Below are 12,896 nucleotides of genomic sequence, written 5' to 3'. Positions count from 1 at the left end.
AAAAAAATAACGGCGCCTACATTAAAAAAAGTTCATTTATTATGTTTTTGCATTGAAGCCTGCAGAGCATTGCAACCATGATCAGTGTGCCATGGGGGCAATGCACAGGCTCTTGCATTATTTACCACCAGCCCCAGGTCTGTACCTCCGTATCAGTTCAGTTATGAGGCTAAAGAAAATAACGTATAATTCCAGGAGAATTCTTGCCAATCATGTGATGAATGGCATCCTTCCTCCTTTCTTTCAGTCTGCAGAGAACAAAGCTTGTGACGTGTAAGTGCATTCTCTTGTCTACGCTGCGTGATGATGCACCCTTAAAGTCCATTTCCACCTTTGTGGAAATTTAGCATTTATTGTGGTCATGTAGAGGTGCAGTGATGATTTATATGTGTGCACATTTTCATGACTCACATTGCAGGCTTTCCTAATTTTTTATGAAGATTTTATTAGGCCTAAAGCCTAAACATTTAACATTTTCTAGACTGGAAATTCAGTCTGACACCAGGGTCGGATTGTACAGCAGACTGTAAACAGCTGCCCCCCTCCCTGTGATTCTATGTCACATGATCACACACAATACACTGTCCAGGTGGGGTGCCACTATGAACATTAATGAATGGAGTGTGGAGAGCTCAGAGAGAGTTCAGTTGTAATATACACATTGGTTGCAGAGCACAGAGGCGGAGGATATGATGATATGAGGAGGAGAGCTAACAAATGTAAGTTTCTGTGTTCATATACAGCAACTGCATATGCCTGCTTCATGTACTCTTGGTGTACATTGCTGGCATATGTTTTTTAAAAATACCTCTGCAAAACTGGAAATGGGCTTTAAGCTGGCGATACACTATACCATTTGTTTGTACAATTTCAGTACAGTCTTCTTTAGATTTACCAAATGTATGTCATATAAGAACACTGCTAAACAATCCATTCAAATAGTATGAAATCAGGCAGGCCCTTACTACATGGTTAATGGTAGATCTAATGGAGATTGTACAATCAGGCTGTATAGTGTATGGCCAGCTTTAGGGAGTGTGGACATGACAATTTGAGCTCGCAAGTAAAAGAGAATCACTGGCTGGGGTGGAGGAGGTGGAGGGCAGCGCTGGAGTGTGGAGAGTGTAAGTAGTGCTGGGCAAACTTTTTGGGCACAGGGAAAGAAATTAAAAAGTGGAGTATTTACCTAAATTATAAACCGAGAGCAATACCTGTATTGCCACTGCTGACTGGATGATGATGGATGATGATGATTGAATTGGCTGTGATGAAGTTCCAGTGGTTCATTTTGTAAGCAATTGACGTGGAACATATGAAGATCAGTTCTAACTTCACTTGCTGCATACTTGTCTTTATTCAGGGACTAGGAAAGAATTGAAGCCTGAGAAAGCCAGACCACTATCATTTTCAGAAGGAATTCTGTTATAGCAGCTTACCTATCTCTCTCAGTAGAGGTTTCCTTTAACCTCCATGCTCCTGCATTCTGCAGATCACCATATTCCATGCTGAGGGACCATTAATCTTTGTTCCATTGTGGAATTAGGAGGGTGTAGCAGTGTGGGCTTCTCGTTCCGATGGCGTGCTGTCACTAACTGCTCCCGGACTACTCAGCGGGGTCCCCGGTCATGTGATTACCATGTTGGCTATGAGGTTTGTTAGTAAACAGACCCTGCAGGCAGCAAATTTAGTGTATTCGTCATTGTGCACAGAGAAAGAAATACAGTTTTAAAGAAGACAGTACAATGTTTTTTAATCAAAAAGAATGTTTATTTATAGTAAAAAAAAAGGGCATAAAATAACAAAATCCATACATGTATAGACATGCACATAGATAGCACATAGTCAGTGAAAGGCATGACAAGGTTTCTTTGATACATTATATACAATATACAGATAATCACAGGGCCCTCCCTATAGGCAGCATTTCTTTGGGTCGTGTGTGCATATGGAGCCAGGCAGAGCAGCATGGACACTCTGCAGCACAATGTTTGCAGTATGCTTGCCACCCACTTTCTGGCCAGTGTTCCAGGTTGCTAAGAGCCCAGCAAGAAGGGCCATACACATCTCCCTGGCCAGCTCTTAGCAACCTGGAACGCTCGAGTCGCCGTCCCGCCCAGCTCCTGACAACCGGTGAAATCATAGGATGCCTGTCAGAGCCGGAGCCAGAACTGGACGGGGAGATGATGAGGCCACACCCCCAGTTAGCATGCACTACCAGCACCCACCCCCCTTCTCCCCGCCCTCTAAAGTGGCGAAAAGGCGCCTGGATATTCAGCAAGTTTGGTGTGTCCTGCAGAACAGGTAGAACAGGAGCCCTAGTCTCAGACTGTGCATAGGATTAAGTGCAAGCTATTGTATCAAAGCCAGTATGGTTAAAATATAAATATCCCCTTAAATTAGATGGGATATTAAACAGCATAAAAAAAATTGAATGGAACACATTATTAACCTTCTATTTAGAGAACACCATTTAAGATTGGGTAGTTGCTGCAAGTAGATGGTTCAGCCTGCCAGGCGTCCTAAGTTTTCTGAATCCATACCCTGGCTAACAGTTTCAGTACAATGCTTTTAAAATCAAAAAAGTAAAACAAATTCAAACTCTTATTTCACATCCGGGCAGGTAATTTATTATAATCATTGTACTAAATAAAAGTCTGATATTTCATTAGAAAATCCCCATCAATGATTTCGGTAAATAAATTAGCCATAGAGTTATTGTCAAGTTAACGGACGCATACAGATGCTGCCGAGTTTGATCTGGGCGTCCACACATTAATGACTACGGGTCATGAAAGGGTTAAAAGGCATACATGTGGCTGGTAAAGGCAGGTTCCTTCCTGACCACCAACGAGTTAAGAGTTCTAGGTTCAGCGTGATTTGGTAACAATCCCAATCTCATCACAGACACTTTAGCAGCCTGGACTGCGTCCATTCATGCTGGTGGTAACATAATGAAAACCAGTACTATGGAAATGTACATGGAGGGGCGATCGATGCTTTGCCATAGAGTTACATTATTGAGCCTAACAATGTCTTCATAACAGCAACAAACCTCAAGACCTTAAATGATCCCCAATTTCCTCTCCTCTGCCAGCACGTTGAGGCTCCTTTAATGTACAGACCATCTGTGCTGTAGAGAAATGTAATTACTGACCCCATTATATGGGATATCTGTCTTTGGTGTCTGGCAAAGGTGGATACCAATGATGGCTTCTGATTACTCAATTAGAAAAGATCAGACGTTCATCAGACGTTCACATCCATTATATGTTCGCACTTAAATGTATTTCAGACAGACACTGCCCTTAGCCGCAGCACGTCTGTAGACCGTGTTTGAATGGTGGAAGTTTTTGGGCTCTTGTTATGTGTTATATCGCTATTAAGGTATACGTAGCTCCAGCAAAAGTATTTTTCTTAGCATTGGATAGTGTGGGGAAGGATTAGAACACCTGTCAGGTTTTACTGCTATCTGGGGCTTTAAAAGAAAAAAAGTTTCTGTAATAGCAGCACAAACATTAAATGCTTTCATTAGAAGAGTATGGGAAGGCTAGAACCTATCAGAATTGTATTTATGTCGATGTCCCTGTTGCAGATTAATCTTCACTTCCTCACTAGTGAAACTCTTGTCAGTAGGACATGAAGAGAGGGTAAGGCATTCACACAGACATGCAGGGACAGGTGCTGCATGAAATCTTGAAGCCATCCCAACACCAGGGCCCGATTTCCCATAAGGCCCGGCCTTGGGGCAGCAGGGAGTAGAGGGGAAGCAAGGGTGTGGAATTCCTATCTCCCGACGCCCAGGACATGTGGTTCCAGGCTCCAGACAGGTAGTTGTTTTCTACATATAACCCTGCAAGCAAAGCTAAATGTACAGTGGGGAAGCCACCATTGTTTTGTACAAGTGATATCGGTGGTGCCGCCGAGATCACTTATATGCAGACTGCAATTCTCCATTGGGGGAGGGGGGGGGGGTTTGCAGGTAGGGGGGCGCATTGAGGAACCTGGCCTTGGGGTAGCAGAGAGAGTAAATCTGACACTGCCCACCACACTCCTGACTAGTATACCCCTTGTAAGACCGATGCAGAAGTGGCTGCGCCTTGAATCCAAAAAGTACAACATCACCAGCACACTGAGTATCTGTGTCCAAAACATCTTTATTGACATATATACATTATGTCAAAAGAATTGCAATATTTCAGGGCCACTCAGGTTCCCATCATCATCATCATTTTAAGCTTGATGAAGTTACCATGCATGGCCCTGAAACATTGCCATCCTTTTGACATAATGTATACACTTATCAGTCATAACAGTGTGCCTAATGTTAAGTAGGTCCACCATTTTGCCAGCAAAAGCGCCTGGACCCGTTGAGGCATGGACTCCACTAGACCTCTGAAGGTATGCTGTGTTATATGGCACCAAGCTATCAGTAGCAGTTCCATTAAAAGAGAGCCACGGCCCAAACCTTTTTGGCCATAGTTTTGTTTAGGGTCACAGGAGGACAGTTACTATGTCCTCTTGTGACCTAGAACTCTGCAATAGCCCACTATATGCTGACAGTGCAGACCGACACTGTGGCTGGGAAAGATCCATCCTGCCACCTGATTGACAGCTGGCTCTGCCTCTCTAGAGGCAGAGGCAGAGCCAGCTGTACCTGCCCCCTCCACTGTCTGTTCCTCCAGTCCGCTTCATTGTCACACGAGGGCTCTAATTATGGGGATGAGTGCATTTCACTCTCCCATAATTTCCCTTTAAGTCCTGTAAGTTGCAAGGAGGGGCCTCCATAAATTGGACCAGTTTCTTCAGCACATGCCACAGATGCTCAATTGGATTGCGATCGGGAGCATTTGAAGGCCAAGTCAATACCTCAAATTCGTCAATACCTCAAACTCGTCAATACCTCAAACTCTTCAAACCATTTTTTAAATGTGGCAGGGCGCATTATCCTGCCGAAAGAGGCCACTGCCACCAGAGAATTCAGTTTCCCTGAAGAGGTGTACTTGGTCAGCACCAATGTTTAGGTAGGTGGTATGTGTCAGAGTAACCGTCACATGAATCGCAGGACCCAAAGTTTCCCAGCAGAATATTGCCCAAAGCATCACACTGCCTCTGCCAGCTTTCCTTCTTCTCATAGTGCATCCTGGTGCCATCTCTTCCCCAGGTAAGGGACACACACTCACCTGGCCATCCACATGATGTATATGAAAAGGTTATTAATCAGACCAGGCCATCTTCTTCCATTGCTCCATGGTCCAGTTCTAGGCGCTTTTGGTAGTGGACACAGGTCAACATGGGCACATGACCGGTCTGCGGCTACACCGCTCCATACGGAGCAAGCTGCGATGCACTGTGTGTTCAGACACCTTTCTATTGGTACCAGAATAAACTTTTTCAGCAATTTGAGCTTTAGTAGCTCTTCTATTGGATCGGACTACACGGTCCAGCCTTCACTCCCCCACGTGCATCTATAAGCCTTTGCCGCCCATGACCCTGCCGCCGGTTCACCGGTTTTCCTTCCTTGGACCACTTTTGGTGGGTCCTGACCACTGCAGACCGGAAGCATCCCACAAGACCTGCCGTTTTGGAGTTGCTCTGATCCAGTAGTCTAGCCATCACAATTTAAACCCTTGTCAAAGTCGCTCAAATCCTTACACATGTCCATTATTTCTGCTTCCAACACCTCAACTTCAGAGACAAAATGTTCCCCTGCTGCCTAATATATCCCACCCACTTCCAGGAGACATTGTAACAAGATAATCAATGTTATTCACTTCATTTCAGTGGTCATGTTGTGGCTTATCAGTGTATATGTCAATAAAGATGTTTTGGACACAGATCCTCAGTATGCTGGTTATATATTGTATTCTTCGGGTGCAGCGTGTAGTTGCCTATACATCTCTATGACAAGACACAGCTGCAGATGGATACACATTGATCCGAAGTTAGTGGTAGTGAGATAGGATCTGGCTCATTTCCTGGCTGGAGAATGTGCAGCATCATCTAAAAGGTGGCCACACACCTTACGATTATCGGACGACACTTTTCGTCCGATGATCAAACCGTCGTACAGCGGCCATATTATGCCCCGATTATCGCACAGTTCAATTAGCAGTAATTAAAGAAAAGCACCTGGACGAATTGCGGTAATCAACTGCACGTATTTTCGTTTGCGCATGAGCAGTGTAGATCGTCCAATTTTTGACGTACGGAAACGTCACCAACTATGCAATAATCCTACGATCGGCCAAAGTTTTCAAACATGTTTGAAAGTCAAAAGTCGTACGATTGTACAGTATTTGCAGTTGTACAGTGCCCACACACCTTGCGATTATCGCACGAAAAGTCGATCGCATCCGATTATCGTAAGGTGTGTGGCCACCTTAACTCTCCAGTCTGACTGTCCCTGGCCCTTCCATTCTTTGGATTTCAGTCAATGGAAATTACCTAGGGTTGTCTGCATGCAAACGCTTCCTGCCTAGTAACGCCCACTCCTCCAGACTGACATCCCATGGAGTCTGACATGCCAACCCATCACGGCATCCTCCTGCCCTTTGCCACAAGTCATGATCATGAACTACATTGCATAGAGAAGCACAGAGACTCAGTGATTACATCACTGGATCGAAAGTAAGCTTTATAATGAAAATGGAAGGTTTTATTAAAAAAATATCATTACTGTGTTGATTGGGGGGGAGAAATCAGGGAGAGCAAAATATAAGCAGAATAAACATCAGTTTAAAGTGCTACACTGACCAATTGTCACACAGGTTCTTGAATCAACTTGAAAGTATTCAGCCATAGATGGACATTGTTAAGTAGGGTACACATGTGCTGAAATTTTGGCCGAAATGCATACAGTGGGTGCCTCTGTTGTCACCCTTCCTTCCGCCATTCCTGAATCAGCTCATTATCAAAGGAACCGGTTGGAAAATTCTGGGATGAACGGAGCTTGCAGCTAGTCAGGCGGAGGCTGCTGTCAGAATACAATGAAGACAGCGCGGAATGGAGCAATCTGTTCTATTTTTTCCTATCAGCCCGCAGGTTGAATGAAAAATAATAAAAAATAGAACTCTGTACACCTATTAGTCATACACAAATTTGAAAACGTGTAGGTGTCGGTCAGTGCTTTTTTAAAGTGTTTGCACAACCAAAACTTTTGTTAGCTTAGGATAGCATGTGGTAGAGATAGAACTTCTATCAGGTTTTTATTTTAAAGTTATCACTCTAGGCTGTGTTCCTAATTTGGACTACAAATATCTTCCCCTCTCCTCATCTCCATTGCATAAAGGGGCATTGCTTTGTAGGTAACAGAAAGTAGCTGAGAAAGCTGATAACATTGTTTGAGATTTCAATTTCAGTCCACAGGAAGTTCCTAGGACACCTGTTTTCTGACAGGATCAACAGGTATTTTTTCTTAAGTTGCAGAAAATGTACTTCACTTAAAAAAAAAAAGAAAACTAATGCAGCTACAACATCTAAGTAAGCTGCACTATATTACATCTTGAGTTTAGATATACTTTGAAATTGCTCAGGTTTGCAACAGGTTTACCTTTAAAGGAATAACCTCAATTGGGGGTATTTTGCCTTAGAATGATAAAATGCACCTCTTTATTGAGGAACTTCACCCCTCCACAAAATCCAGTTCCTGTGCCCTTTACCTTTGCTGTTTTTTTTGTGCTGAATAAATATACTTACAAGCCAAGCAGATCGGACATTGCCCTCTTCTCCCCCACAGGGCTTGTCATGTGCTGCCATCTTTCTTTTGTATGTCATCAGGGGGCTGTCTGTCTTTTCCAGGTCTTAGAAGCCAGCCCCCTGATGAGCTGGTGCCCAGTGCATCTTCCCAGTGCTGTGGGGAAGCCTGCAGGCTTCTGGAATGTGTGATGTTGGTATCCTAGGAGGCTCTGGGGAAAGCTGACAAGTCATTCTAACCTAGGCGAGAATACAGGCAAGGGGACAGGGCAACCATAAGCGGTGGGAAAAAAAAATTAAAGAGAAACATTTAAAAAAAAAAACACTTTCTTTTTTATGTTCTGAAGAGGGGGAGATTTGGAGAATGGAAAGTGAAATTTTGCATTGAAGGACTGCTTTACGTTTTCTCAACCATTTTTAGTCACAGGACCCTATAAAAGAATGCAAAATCTTGAGGTACCCCAGTCTAAAACATAAAAACAAATCCAAAAAAAGTATTACCCCTCCAAAATCCATAGTAGCACCTTATCCCAGATAGGTGTCTGGTATGGATTTTCAGTGGAGACCCCACACAAAAAGATGAGGTTCTCTGATCACACCAGATTTACTTCTTCAAACCAGAGCCCCTCTTCATTTCACATTAGCATACCCCTTTCACATCAGGAGCCGCCTTCACATTAAAAGCCCCCCTTACATCAGAAGCCCCCTTTACACCAGAAGCCATCCTTCAAGTTAGAGCCCCCCTTTGATATCAGGAGCGTCAGCTGTGGCAGCATGGCAGAGGGCAAGAGGCGAAGCAGGCCTAGACAAAGGAGAACTTTTTTTGAACGGATCTCACCCTTTCTGGATTAGTGTCATTTGTTTCCATGGTGCTCCACAAAATTTTGAGGCACCCCTGAGGAAGCCAGAAGACACCCTAGGGTACCACGGCACTCTAGCTGAGAAATGCTGTTCTAACTATACACACAGCTTTAACAATCGGTTGCTTTACGTTCCTATAATTATCTACAAGAGCATTTTGGTTTTCCCTCATTTCTTTATTGTAGTTATTTTCATGCAGGTAAACTTTAAAAGTGAACCTTTACCGGGGAAAGTAACAGGTTCTCTTTACAGCAGGGTAAATGAACAGGCTGAACGTACCTTCTCTGTGCTCCGCTGACACCAGTCCCCCCAAGACTTCCGTATAATTTCAACCTGCAGACTAAGTCAAAATTTGGAATTGCTTGTCCAGTATCAGTTCTGGCATTGTGGGGAAGTAGGGGGATGTCATTTGTTCCCTTGTACCTGGAAGTACCAGGTACCAGTATCAATTGCAGCCTTGTGATGAGAAGGCAAGAGTGGACTCTTTATGAAGCCTCCCATAATATGGGTAAAGCACAGGTTCACTATTAGTCTAAGAGAGTCTTAGACTAATAGTGAACCTGTGCTTTACCCATTAGACTAAGACCATTAGAGGATGTTTTTTGTCATACAGCTGAAGATCACTGGAACGTCACCCAAGTAGCATGGGTAATATTTCCTGAATCTAAGTGACTTGAACAATCCAGTAACATTGTAATGTCTGATCATTATTTCAAAGTCATGTCTCTCCACCCTGCCATCAGTCTGCAATATGTACTCCATGCCTGGGAATAGACCATCACAGGGGGGTAACGCTTTCCATATTGGTTGCCTTAAGGAATCAGCAGTGAATCATTTTCAGATAATGTGTCAGCGCTCTGTCCAAACCTCAGAAATGTCTCCTTCAGCTGTTCTGTCAAGAGAGGGATAATGCAGAACAGTGAGTTTCCCTAATGTGCTGCGATCTGCTGCCAAACCATAATAAACTTGTCTCCTCTAATGCAAACCAAACTGGTGCACAGCTGGTGTTAATCTGCAGGGAAGGAAGGAAAGTATCGGTGGAAACACTATTTGGTTATTATTGGCTTTGTGGCTGTCATTCATATTTGCATTATGTTGTAATTCATCACTGTACAGTACCAAATATAAACATATCAGTCTGAGTAGACCTTCAAGGACTTCAAAATATAGAAGTTCCTGAAGGTTTTAAAAAGGTATGTGGGGTTTAAAACACACAAGTCTTTGAAAGTGTTAAAAGTATGCATTTTACCAGGGCTGTCCCTATAATGAGGCAGCTCTTAGGCAGCATCTCAATGGGTCATGTGCTCAGAGCGTCCCAGGTTGCTAAAAGCTTAGCAAACTGGGACACTTTGGTTGGCATCCTGCCCAGCTCACTGACATCACTGGTTGTCATGGGGTAAAGTGCAGGGACACCCATGCACTTTACCTTTTGCACTTTATCTTTTGAAAAACATTTGGCACTTTAGAACTTGATTGCACTTTTGTATACATTATTATTACACAGGATTTATACAAACGCCAACAGTTTGCATAGTGCTTTACAATATAAGGAGGATTACAGAATATAATAACAGACAGTAGGGGAGATTTCCTCATCCTCGCTGAACAAGATAAAATGCATAGTGTATGGTCAGCTTTACACAAGCACAAAACTGTCTTTATTTTGAATGTAGGGATTTGCTCTCTACTTAATTTCCCTCCCAGTTTTCATACATAAAGTATGGGCAATTTAAAAAATATTAATACATCTGCAATTAAAACTTTAGTTTAAGAGGACCTGAAATCTGTAAGCTGTACCCCATGAAAAAAACTGATCATAAAGGACCTGTCATTGCTCATAGGCTCCCTAGATCATTTCCCCATTACTGAGCTACCATCCTGGTTCCGCCGCTGGCACACAAGTCAATGGGATTGCAAGTCAGGTTGATGCAACTAAGGATGTCAGAAGCATCTTAAACTGATTTCTAATGCAAGCTGAATACACTTTACAGCAGTGGTGCCCACAATTTTTGTGTTACGATCTACTTTTTCAAGTGACAAGCTGCATGAGATCTACCAACGAAAAAAAAGCCTCCCTCGCTTTCTCTTTCCTGGCTGTCTCTCCTTGCTCTCCCTCTCTCCTGGCTGTCATTCGTTTTTTTCTCCTGGCTGTCTCTCTTTGCTCTCTTCGCTGTCTCTCCTCTCTCTTTCCTGGCCGTCTCTCCTCTTTTTCCTGGCCGTCTCTCCTCTCTCTTTCCTGGCCGTCTCTCCTCTCTCTTTCCTCGCCGTCTCTTCTCTCTCTCTCTCTCGGCCGTCTCTCCCCTCTTTTTCCTGGCCGTCTCTCCTCTCTCTTTCCTGGCCGTCTCTCCTCTCTCTTTCCTGGCCGTCTCTCCTCTCTCTTTCCTGGCCGTCTCTCCTCTCTCTTTCCTGGCCGTCTCTCCTCTCTCTCACACCCTTTAGGTAGTTAGTGATCTACCAGTAGCTCTCAAAGCTGATGCTGGTAGATCACGATCTACCTAATGGGCACCCCTGCTTTACAGCATGCTGTGTTTGCCTAACTATACAAGCCTAAACTGGAACGGTTTGCCTACATTGTGCAGATATAAATGAAATATTGAAGTATATAAAAATGTAATGCATAATATATAAAATGCATAAATATAAACATTGCCGCTGGCTTCCATATGCAAAATCACTGAGATTTAATATACATACACCTGATTTCATTGGGCAGAAGCATTTGTATATTCAATTAATAAAACCAGAGATGCTTCTTTCCTATTGGCTGTCTAGCTATCATCTTTCCCCCTGTGGACTGCAAATGATGGCTGCCTGGTAGAGGAAATGGTGTCTGCATCAGGGGCGGATCCAGAGTCTATTCTCGGGAGGGGCACTGCCAGAAAATAAAGTTTCGCTTACAGAACGGTTAATATTTTATTTAAAGTATCATACAGTCCTAACCTTGTTTAAAACAGTGACACCTTTATCATTCCAGATTACAGATTTGCTTTCTAGTGTTGACTGTGCTCCTGATGACTTTTTTGCACTAGTACTGAAGAAGGAATCTATAGTCCTGCAGTTCACTCTGTTTTGATTCATTTTGATGTTTCTATAATTAAAGCACAAAAGTGCACACCACATAAAGTAATTGACTTTATAGCACAGCACTGCACATTGGTGACATGTACATGTACCATAATTAAACCAAGCCAATGTTTGAATACTGCAATAACACTATACGTTGCAATTGTTTGTTATGTATAACAGCAATTGTGCCTTTTTTTTTTTAACACCTCCGGACACTTTTTTGTGCAGGAATGGATCCTCTACCAAACAACAGTTGCACATTGTGTGATTATAATGGGTCTTTCATCCACACTGCACATTACTGTGTGTTTTATTGATGCAGAGTCTGTGGTGCATGCACACAGTGCACATTGCTATGTTTTATTCCTTTGGAGCTTGTGATACACGCCGTCCAGGCGCAGTGTGAAGGATGGAGGGCACAAAACTGAAGAAAGGGGGACCCGGTAACTGGCAATGTCAGCAGTTACCAGGGCCCTCTTCGTCCTTTCGGGGTCACCCCCCCAAGTAACAAAATACTAGGGCCCCATTGCAGCTGTGAATACTGTGACCCTGGTAGTTCCACCACTGTATACAGGACTACAAATCCCAGCAATACATTATACAACAATGCAGAGTAACACCAACTATAGAGGACAACAAATCCCAGCAATACATTATACTGCAATGCAGAATACCAATACCATCTGCTATCTTGGACTACAAAACCCAGAAATACATTAGACAGCGATGCAGAATACCACCAACTATAGAGGACTACAAATCTCAGCAATGCTGTATAGAGCAATGCAGAGTAACACCAACTATAGAGTACTACAAGTCCCTGCAATGCATTATACAACAATGCAGAATATCAGCAGCTATAGAGGACTATAAATCCCAGCAATAATACATTATATAGCAATGAAGACTACCAACAGCTATAGAGAACTACAATTCCCAGCAATACCATTCTACAGCAATGCAGAATAGCATCAGCTATAGAGGACTACAAATCCCAGCAATACATATTACAGCAATGCAAAATAATATGAAGCTACATACTCTGTGTTGCTCTGGGTTAGGCTGGGCACACACCTTACAACCATCGCAATACTTTTGTCTTGCGATGGTTGTAAGGTACTTAAAAAAACGTACAATCTGCCTATCTTGCATAGGCAGATTGTACTTGCGATTATCTACAGAGAACTATAATTCCCAGCAATACCATTATACAGCAATGCAGAATAGCATCAGCTATAGAGGACTACAAATCCCAGCAATACATATTACAGCAATGC

The sequence above is a fragment of the Nanorana parkeri genome, unplaced genomic scaffold (assembly GCF_000935625.1).
Source record: "Nanorana parkeri isolate BGI_ZX_2015 unplaced genomic scaffold, ASM93562v1 scaffold945, whole genome shotgun sequence".
NCBI classification, from domain to species: domain Eukaryota; kingdom Metazoa; phylum Chordata; class Amphibia; order Anura; family Dicroglossidae; genus Nanorana; species Nanorana parkeri.
The sequence above is the reverse complement of the archived record's forward strand: the minus strand, read 5'-3'. Positions refer to the sequence as shown.